The sequence below is a fragment of the Saccopteryx bilineata genome, chromosome X (assembly GCF_036850765.1).
Source record: "Saccopteryx bilineata isolate mSacBil1 chromosome X, mSacBil1_pri_phased_curated, whole genome shotgun sequence".
Lineage (NCBI taxonomy): Eukaryota > Metazoa > Chordata > Mammalia > Chiroptera > Emballonuridae > Saccopteryx > Saccopteryx bilineata.
Genome location: NC_089502.1, coordinates 146,681,072 through 146,691,934, shown reverse-complemented (window position 1 = coordinate 146,691,934; position 10,863 = coordinate 146,681,072).

The following is a 10,863-nucleotide window of genomic DNA, read 5'->3' as shown; positions in this document are numbered from 1 at the left end:
GAGAAGGAGGGAGTGGGGGGGGAAGGGCACAAAGAAAACTAGATAGAAGGTGACGGAAGACAATCTGACTTTGGGTGATGGGTATGCAACAGAATTGAATGACAAGATAACCTGGACATGTTTTCTTTGAATATATGTACCCTGATTTATTGATATCACCCCATTAAAATTAATAAAAAAATTTATTTATTAAAAAAAAATCAAATGTGAGAAAAATATTCAAATAAGTGCATTAGAAGCAACAGGGTCATTTGCTTGTGTGTTTGTTTGTTTTATTTTATTTTTTTAAATTTATTCATTTTAGAGAGGAGAGGGAGAGACAGAGAGAGAGAGAGAGAGAGAGGAGAGACAGAGAGAGAGAAGGGGGGGAGGAGCAGGAAGCATCAACTCCCATATGTGCCTTGACCAGGCAAGCCCAGGGTTTCGAACCGGCGACCTCAGCGTTTCCAGGTTGACGCTTTATCCACTGCGGCACCACAGGTCAGGCTGTTTGTTTGTTTTTAGCCAATTAGATTGTACTCGGGACCTCGGCACTTTCTAACATTGTGTTTTGGCCCTTTAACCCCGTCCGGGCTATAGGTCACGAGGACTTCTCTGCGTCTTTGGGGACTCGCTTGTGTCACATGGCACAGCTTCGAACCGTGGGCATGTGGCTGATGACCAGACCTCCCTGGGTCCTCCTGTCGGGCACCTTGAGCACAGCTGGGCAGGAGAGTGACCGCCGGGCAGCTCCAGTGGAAAAACCACCTTCAGCCTGACCTGGAAATGCTGAGGTCGCCGGCTCGAAACCCTGGGCTTGCCTGGTCAAGGCACATATGGGAGTTGATGCTTCCAGCTCCTCCCCCCTTCTCTCTCTCTGTCTCTTGTCTCTCTGTCTTTCCTCTCTCTCTCTCTCTGTCTCTCTCTCTCTGCCTCTCTCTCTCCTCTCTAAAAAAATAAATAAATAAAAATTAAAAAAAAAAAGAAAAGAAAAGAAAAACCACCTTCATCAAGGGTTTGCTTTTCCTGCAAACAGAAATGACCCCTTCTAGCACCGGGGACGCGTCTGGTTCTGTGGACGCAGGAGAGACCCTACTCTACGCCAGGGCTGTGCTCACGGCCCCCACCCCTTCACCCACACCCCCCAGGCAACAAGGAGCCGTATCCGGGCCGTGCGGTTTCAAAAATATTTTATTTATTTTTTTCTGGAATAGGCATAATGTCAGCTCTATCTTCGGGGCCCTCTCCCGACGGAGAGAGGCGGAAGCTATGAAGGGGACACACCACACCTGCAGGGAGGAATGATGTCAGGGTGTCGGTGGTGGGGGGGTGGCTTTAGAAAATGGAGGTGGGGGCTGGATGTGGCTGGGCCCCCCCCCCCCGCACACCATAGGGGACACATTCACGCCCCCTCACCCCCCTCGCCCTATGCAAGGGCCCACAGGGGCTTTCAACAGAACAGAGGGACCCCAACTCAAGAGTCCTTGGTGACAAGACAACGGCCATCGAGTTCAGATGCAGCTGAAATATTAGGGTGCTCCTTTAAGACCCCTGGGGTGCAGGGAGCCACCCCCCCCAGAGACAGTCTCCAGTCCCGGCCACACTGGGGTCATTTCACTCGTGGATTCCACATCGCGGCCTCTCTCTCTCTCCCATAACGGACGGGGCACAATATTTGGGGGTACATTGAAGATGAGGGGAGACGGGGGAGCCCCCATGTGTCTTCCCTGGGGTAGGGGAGGAATGGGGGCGTCAGCTCTGTAGACGGAGAAGCCAGGAAGCTCGGAGCATGGCGTTTTTGGTGCACCCACGGGTCTGCAATGGCGTGGGGTGCAGGCCTCCCCGCTGCGCGTGGCCCCTGCTTGGATGACGGTCTGATCTGTACTGAAGTATCCTCTGGACCTGTCTCGCCGGGGAGGGAGGGGACAGTCACCACGCCCCCCCCCCACCCGCCCTGGGCGCTGGAATCCATGCGTGTGTGTGTGTGTGTGTGTGAGGACTAACCACGAGGGAAGGGGCTGATGGAGATGGAGACGTCACAGCGGACAGGGCCAGGCGCGTGGTGGGCAGGGCTGGCCGGAGCGGACGGCCAGGGTGGATGGAGGTGACGGAGGTCAAGCCGGCCTGGACCCCAGCAGGGTGGCCCTGCCCGTGAGTGCCGGCCGCTTGGTGATGGCTTTGCAAAATGAGCGAGAGGCGGGGAGCCTGACTCCTCATGGCGGGCGCCCCACTCTGCGCAGCGCGCCCCCCCTCCCCAAAGTGCGTCCTGACCGCAGGTGCGCGGGTTCGAGCCGCCTCCCCGGGAGTCCTGGGCTGCGGTGGTGGCTCATGACGAGATCTTCTCACCTCTTCTCGGCTTCTCCCCGGACAGCAGGTGGACATCGGGCTCCCCCCCACTGGCCGCCAGACCTCTCCGTCCGTCCGCTCAGGGGCCCTGAATGAATAAATGCGGAGAGAAGAACAGGGGAGAAGCCATGAGCTCAGAAAAGCTACGTCCCTTCCACGCTGCTGACCAGTCCCGCGCCCTCGGCACCCTGGCCTTGCATTCCCCCAAAAGTCACGTTCGTCTGGAAGGAACCGGGGGACACCGGGGGGGGGGGGCTCCCGGAGATGCGGCTTATCCGCCCCCCCACCCCCGGTAGGAGTCATGTGACCTTTCACGAAGCTCAGAGGCTGGTTAGCATGCTCAGAAGGGAGGTCTTTTTCTTTTTTTCTTTTTTAAATACAGCTGTGCACGTTGTTTAATTAGACAGAATGCTATCGTTACTACACCACAAAACACTGCGTGATGGTCCGAAACCGAAGTCAAGGCGTCTCCGAGGTCTGCCTGTACGCGCCGATGTCTAATATAGTCATGCAAACGCGTGTTTATATATACACACCTAAAATATATGTACATCTGCGTGCGCACGCATATTTACATATATAAACACACATTTATGTGCAATATATTTATATCTACACATATCTGTCTCATATATTCATATATACAGATATTTATGTATTTAGAAATTATATACATATCTATGCATAAACAAGTATATACTTTATAATTATATATTATACATATATACATAATACATAATACATATATATCTTATAATTATATATACATATATTTGTCTCATATATTTAAGCAAATATTTATCTATACACATCTAAAATATATTTACATAAGCGTGCACATGCATATTTACATATATAAACACACATTTATGTGCAATATATTTATATCTACACATATCTGTCTCATATATTCATATATACAGATATTTATGAATTTAGAAATTATATACATATTTATGCATAAACAAATACATAATTTATAATTGTATATTATACATATACACATAATATATATAAGTTATAGTTATATATACATATTTTGTCTCATATATTTAAGCAAACATATTTATCTGTACACATCTAAAATATATTTATATCTGCATGATATGCACATTTACGTATACATAGATTTATGTGCAATATATTTATATATACATATATTTGTCTTATATATTTATATATACATATATTTATGTTTACTATATTTAAGCATATATATACACGTCTAATATATATTTATATCTGTGTGTATATGCACATTTATGTATATATACACATTTATGTGCAATATATTTAGATATACATATATTTGTCTCATGTATTTATATTCATATATTTATATATTTATAAATTATATACATATTTATATATAAACAAGTATATAATATATAATTTATAATGATATATTATACATATATATTTATACATATATATATAATTATGCATACATATAATTTATAATTATATATACATATATTTGTCTCATATTTAAGCAAACATATTTATACACATCTAAAATATATTTATATCTGCATGTATATGCACATTTATGTATACATAGATTTATGTGCAATATATTTATATATACATATATTTATGTTTAATATATTTAAGCATAGATATACACGTCTAAAATATATTTATATCTGTGTGTATATACACACTTATGTATATATACACACACATTTATGTGCAATATATTTATATACACATATTTGTGTCATATATTTATATAATATATATAATTTATAATTATATATTATACATATATATAATTTATAATTGTATACACATATATTTGCCTCATATATTTAAGCAAACATATTTATTAAACACATCTAGAATATATATCTGCATGCATACGCATATTTACATATATACACACACATTTACGTGCAATATTTTTTTTTCAAGTGCAATATATTTAAATACATATTTATGTCTAATATATTTAAGCAAGCATATTTATATATGCATATCTAAGATATATTTACATCTGCATGTATACAGGTATTTACGAGTAACATATATATATACATATATTTATGTAGATATGTGAGTGTATAGGATACATAAATACGTATTATAATAACATCAATATATGTGGATATACGGACACATACACCCGCTGAAGAAACACTGTTTTGATGTCGTGATTCAATAGCATGCATTACTGAAGTTGATATCTGCGTCTGACTTGGACGCCTTTTCCACAGGCAGGACGAGGGGGACCGTGTGCGTGATCTCCGCGGGTCCTGCGGCCTTTCTGCGGGGCTGTGTTCTTCCAGGCGGTGGAAATGCCGGGTTTTCGGGGAGAAATACAGAAAAGGGGCGCCGCGCGGCCCGGTGGCGTCCCAGGTGAGGTTACATCCGGGTGGGTGCGCCCCTCAGAGCGCCCACGGGAGCCCCGGGTTCTGCACAGCTGCCCCCGCCCAGGGCCTCCCCGCGGGCCTCTCCACGTGGTGTCAGGCCTCACCCAGACCGGGCACCTGCTCCCCCCCCCCCCACGCTGAGCCCGGGCGACGGGGCGTGGCGTGGACAGTGTCCCTCCTCTGTTTCCGGAAGAATATCCACGGAACGGGCTTCTCCTCCCCTGAATTTGCAGGTGGAAGCCCCACGCACCATCTCCAGGCGACCGCGGTTGCTTGGAAACCGTGTTGTTGTTGCCGTCGTGGGCACGGTCTGCCCAACGCACGAGGGGTGATCCCGCTCTCTGCTGCCCACACGCTATGATCTAATTCTGCAAAGAGTCTAACCTGTCCGTGCCAGCCGGGTGCCCGTGGCTCTCTCTGCTCTCCGTGGGCCTGAAATGTATATATTGTACCCTTAAGAACGGGGTGCTTGTGTTTCCCTGTGTGTGTGTGTGTGTGTGTGTGTGTGTGGTGGGGGGTGTCTGGCCATTAGTGTGTCTCCCCAAGGGGCTGCCACTCCCAATCGGCAGGGGCTCTGAGGGGCACTGGAGGTGTGAAAAGAGTGTCCTTTCTGGCCGGTCCGAGAATCTGGGTTGTCCCCGAAGCCACGATTCCAGGAGATTCCACAAAAACAGGGAAGGAACAGGGCTTGGAGCAAGGTTGCTCTCCGGGGTTTGTTTGGTTTTTTGTTGTTGTTGTTGTTTTCTGAAGCTGGAAATGGGGAGAGACAGTCAGACAGACTCCCGCATGCGCCCGACCAGGATCCACCCGGCACGCCCACCAGGGGGCGATGCTCTGCCCATCCTGGGCGTCGCTCTGCCGCGACCAGAGCCACTCCACCGCCTGGGGCAAAGGCCAAGGAGCCATCCCCAGCGCCCGGGCCATCTTTGCTCCAATGGAGCCTCGGCTGCGGGAGGGGAAGAGAGAGACAGAGAGGAAGGAGAGGGGAAGGGGTGGAGAAGCAGATGGGCGCTTCTCCTGTGTGCCCTGGCTGGGAATCGAACCGGGGTCCCCCGCACGCCAGGCCGATGCTCTACCGCTGAGCCAACCGGTCAGGGCCCCTCCAGGGGGTTTTGAGGGGAGGTTTCCGGGGGCTGAGACTGTGACCCAACAGGACCCCCGACGGAGGGGGAGACACACGGAGCCCCTTGCTGCAGCGGGGGGGGGGGAACCTTGGGCAGGCGGCCCCAGTGGGTGGCAGGCGGTGACGGTCACAGCAGCCGCTCAGCAGGGCTGACGGATGGGCATGCTAGGGGGGCTGCCTGCAGGCGGCGTCCCTAGCAGCAGGAACAGTGCTGAGCAATGGAGGAAGTCTCCTCAGGGCACGTCACACGTGGGCTTGATCTGTGGGGCATGAAACTGTGTGCACACGAGTGTGTGTGTGTGTGCCTCGCACGCACTCCGTCCTCAGCCTCACTCATGGGCTCTGGCTCCTGAGAAACCCCCCACTACCACCCCCGCCTTGGCTGCCCACCCTGGTCCCGTTCACATTCTCCTCCATCCTCCCCTGGCAGAGGCTGGGCGGCCCTCTGTCCGCCAGCTGTTCCGTGGCTCCCTGCCCAGATTCCGGTCACAGCACGGATCACCGTGTCCGGTTCTGATCGAATAACCTTGCCGTCTGCTCCCCAACCCCCAGCCCCCAGCCGGGCGAACGCGGGACACATCTGCTAACCCCTGGACCACACAACGAGGCTGCATTCGGAGACAGGGCCATAAAGAGGGGATTTCAGGTAAAATGAGGTCACTAGGGTGGTCCTGACCCCACAGGACAGGGGTCCTTATAAAAAGAGGAGGTGAGGACACACACACACAGAGGGACGGCCGTGTGAGGACCCGGGGAGGAGACACAGACACACACAGAGGGACGGCCGTGTGAGGACCCGGGGAGGAGACGCAGACACACACAGAGGGACGGCCGTGTGAGGACCCGGGGAGGAGACAGAGACACACACAGAGGGACGGCCGTGTGAGGACCCGGGGAGGAGACGCAGACACACACAGAGGGACGGCCGTGTGAGGACCCGGGGAGGAGACGCAGACACACACAGAGGGACGGCCGTGTGAGGACCCGGGGAGGAGACAGAGACACACACAGAGGGACGGCCGTGTGAGGACCCAGGGAGGAGACACAGACACAGACAGAGGGACGGCCGTGTGAGGACCCGGGGAGGAGACACAGACACACACAGAGGGACGGCCGTGTGAGGACCCGGGGAGGAGACACAGACACACACAGAGGGACGGCTGTGTGAGGACCCGGGGAGGAGACACAGACACACACAGAGGGACGGCCGTGTGAGGACCCGGGGAGGAGACGCAGACTCACACACAGAGGGACGGCCGTGTGAGACCCAGGGAGGAGACGGCTGTCTGCATGCCCAGGAGAGAGGCCTCAGAGGGACCCATCACCCGGGTCCCTCCTACATGCCCCACCTGTAACTCAACCCTTGGTCCCCCAACACCCAGAGGGTGGGACCCAGTAGTCAGCACTCCCCACGACTTTTTCTGTTAAAACTAGTTTCTTGCTGCTTTTTTTTCAGGGGGTGGGTTTCTCCTTACTTTTCCCCTTTCATGGGATTTGTCTGCTTTCCCTAATTTTTTTTTTTCTGATCAAGGGGTGAGTCTTCCAACAGACATGTAGCAATCTGCCATTGTGGCAAAACCACCATCATTTCCGGACGAGAGGTAAAGGAGTCCCCAACGGGCAGTGTCCTTGATAATCGCCCGTGGCTCTGACAGACGGGGGGGCCGCAAGCCAGAGAGAGCGCGTTCCCTTCCGGGCTGGAGTCCGACTGGACTGAGCAAGGCTGGGATGTCGCCCGGGGCTAAGGCCCCCCACTCTGTGGCTACTACGGGCTGGTCACAAAATTTCCCGGGTGTCCGTGACATCTTGTATAAAGATGTTAGCGATCAGACAACGCATTTGGCTGAATAATGCCCCCCTCCCGCTGCGGAGATAGCGAGACCCATGTGGGTGTGACCTTCCATGCCCAAGGGGGCTTTGCAGGTGGCATGAAGGACTGCCCTGGGTCCTTTAAAAGACAAACGTGGGAGGCTCAGACACAAAACACACAGCAGCAGAGGTCAGAGTGACCTGTGGCCGCCGGCCAAAGAACGCGCCCGCCGAGAAGCTGGACAAGCCAACGAAATCTTCCTTTCTAGAAATTTCCTTAGTGCCTGTGGGCATTTGCCAATCCCCCGAAGATTCACAGCAGTCTTCGGGGCCCCCCTCCAGCACCGTAAGAGAATGAATAGACTGGGGACACGCCAGGCCCCCCCACCCGTGTGGACGTAGCTCAGAGCAGCCACGTGTTGAAGTCCATGTCCCCGGACGTCACATCAGAGCCCGGCCCGAGCCTGGGTGTGGTCAGCGGCCTGGGAAGTATCAGAACGTCTGCAATCCCCCTCTGACCGCTTTGCCAGGACCACGCTGTCCGTCTGGGTGTGGCCTGCCGAGTGACCTGCCTATCTATGGGCAGGGGCTCCCATGGGGCCGTGCCGGTCTGGCCTTGACCCCCCGGGGACCACTGTGGGGGACGCAAGATGATTTCACACCACCCCCAAGACATGGACAAAGGGGACCACCTCCCACCCTCCTTGTGTGCAGATCTGCCATTTCCTCCAAAGTTGTTCTTTCCTTTCCTTCCTTCCTTCCTTCCTTCCTTCCTTCCTTCCTTCCTCCCTCCCTCCCTCCCTCCCTTCCTTCCTTCCTTCCTTCTTCCTTCCTTCCTTCCTTCCTTCCTTCCTTTCCTTCTTTTCCTTCCTCCCTCCCTCTTTCTTACCCTCCCTCCCTTCTTCCTTTCATCTTTCCTTTTTTCCTTCCTTCTTTCCTTCCCTCCTTCCTCCCTTCTCCCTTTTTCCTTCCTTCTTCCTTTCTTCATTCTGTCCTTTCTTCCTTCCTATATTTTCTTCCTTTCTTTCTTCTTGTCTTCCCTCCTTCCTTCTCTCCTCCCTTCCTCCCTTCCTTCCTTTCTTCCCTTCCTCTCTCCTTCCCCTTCCTTCCTTCCTTCCTTCTTCCTTCCTTCCTTCTTTCCTTTTCCTTCCTCCCTCCCTCCTTCTTACCCTCCCTCCCTTCTTCCTTTTGTCCTTCCTTCTTTCCTTCCCTCCTTCCTCCTTTCTTCCTCTTTCCTTCCTTCTTCCTTCCTTCATTCTGTCCTTTCTTCCTTCCTTCCTTCCTTCCTATATTTTCTTCCTTTTTTTATTCCTTTCCTCCCTCCCTCCTTCTGTCCTTCCTTCCTTCCTTCCTCCCTTCCTCCCTTACTCCCTTCCTTCCTTTCTTCCCTCCCTTCCTTCCCCCCTTCCTCCTTCTTCTTCCTTCCTTCCTTCCTTCCTTCCTCCTTCCTCCTTATTCTTCCTTCCTTCCTTTCTCCTTCCTTTCTGCCTTCCTTCCTTCCTTCTTTTCCTTCCTTTCCTTCCTTCCTTTCTTCCCTTCCCTTCCCTTCCTCTGTCCTTCCTTCCTTTCCTTCCTTCCTTCCTTTCTTTCCTCCCTTTCCTCCCTCCCTTCCTCCTTCTCCTTCCTTCCTTCCTTCCTTTCCTTCCTTCCTTCCTTCCTTCCTTTTCCTTCCTCCCTCCCTTTCCTACCCTCTCTCCCTTCTTCCTTTTATCCTTCCTTTTTTCCTTCCTTCTTTCCTTCCCTCCTTCCTCCCTTCTCTCTTTTTCCTTCCTTCTTCCTTCCTTCATTCTGTCCTTCCTTCCTTCCTATATTTTCTTCGTTTCTTTCTTCCTGTCTTCCCTCCCTCCTCCTCTCCTTCCTTCTTTCCTTCCCTCCTTCCTCCCTTCTCTCTTTTTCCTTCCTTCTTCCTTCCTTCATTCTGTCCTTCCTTCCTTCCTATATTTTCTTCCTTTCTTTCTTCCTGTCTTCCCTCCCTCCTCCTCTCCTTCCTTCTTTCCTTCCTTCCTTCCTCCCTTCCTTCCTTTCTTCCCTTCCCTTCCCTTCCTCTCTCCTTCCTTCCTTCCTTCCTTCCTTCTTTTCCTTCCTCCCTCCCTCCTTCCTACCCTCCCTCCCTTCTTCCTTTCCTCCTTCCTTTTTTCCTTCCTTCTTTCCTTTACTCCTTCCTCCCTTCTCCCTTTTTCCTTCCTTCTTCCTTCCTTTATTCTGTCCTTCCTTCCTATATTTTCTTCCTTTCTTTCTTCCTGTCTTCCCTCCCTCCTTCTCTCCTTCCTTCCTTCCTTCCTTCCTTCCTTCCTTCCTTCCTCCCTTCCTTCCTTTCTTCCCTTCCCTTCCTCTCTCCTTCCCTTCCCTTCCCTTTCCTTCCTTCCTTCCTTCCTTCCTTCCTTCCTTCCTTCCTTCCTTCCTTCCTTCCTTTTTTCTTCTTGATAAGACACTCCAGGGCACATGGGCATGCTGGTACTTCTCAGCTGGAGGAGGCTGTTTGGCACCATGCCGACTCCTTGGCTGTATAATGAGTCTGTCTTCGCCTTTGCAAGCACAGGACGCCACAGAAATTCCCAGGAAGGTGGGGGGCTGGTGCAGGGTGGGGGGGCAGATCCCCTCTTCCTCCAGCTCAGGGTGGTTCTATCAAACGCCATCATTCTTGCTCCTTGAAGCCGTGAAGCCACGGGTCAGGAATCTAACCGAGCCAGGCGGGAGTCGTTCAGTCGGATGCAGAGAAAGACGTCACCCCGGAATCCGATGATTCAGAGTGACATCCCGGCTGAATCCAAGGGCGACCTCCGGGGCCTGCCCGGCACCCTGCCGTGTTCCCAGACAGAGAGGCGCTTGGCTGGAAACATCACGCTGCTGAGATTCCCCTCTGCCGCGGACGGACGGCGCTGGGGACCAGGCAGAAAGTAGGCTGACCCGAACCGGGTCACCCGGCTGCCGCAGGAAGTATCTTCTCTTTATAGTACCTTGCGCTAAATAAAAACCCGCGTGCCGGAGAATAAGGTTAGAGGAGGTGTTTTGTGTGTGTGTGTTTTTTTTCCTATCCCAGGAGAAGAATAATTATTTCTAAATTTACTTCCCTTGGTACAAGACAGCCCCTCCCCGGAGCTCTGCACCCTAGAAACACTCAAACATTTTCTTTTTTAAAAATGCAGCCAGAGCGAGTAGCATCTTAGCTTCCTCATTCTCTCTTTTTTTCATAATAAATATTAGGTTCTGTGTAGCGTAGGCAATCCCAGCCCC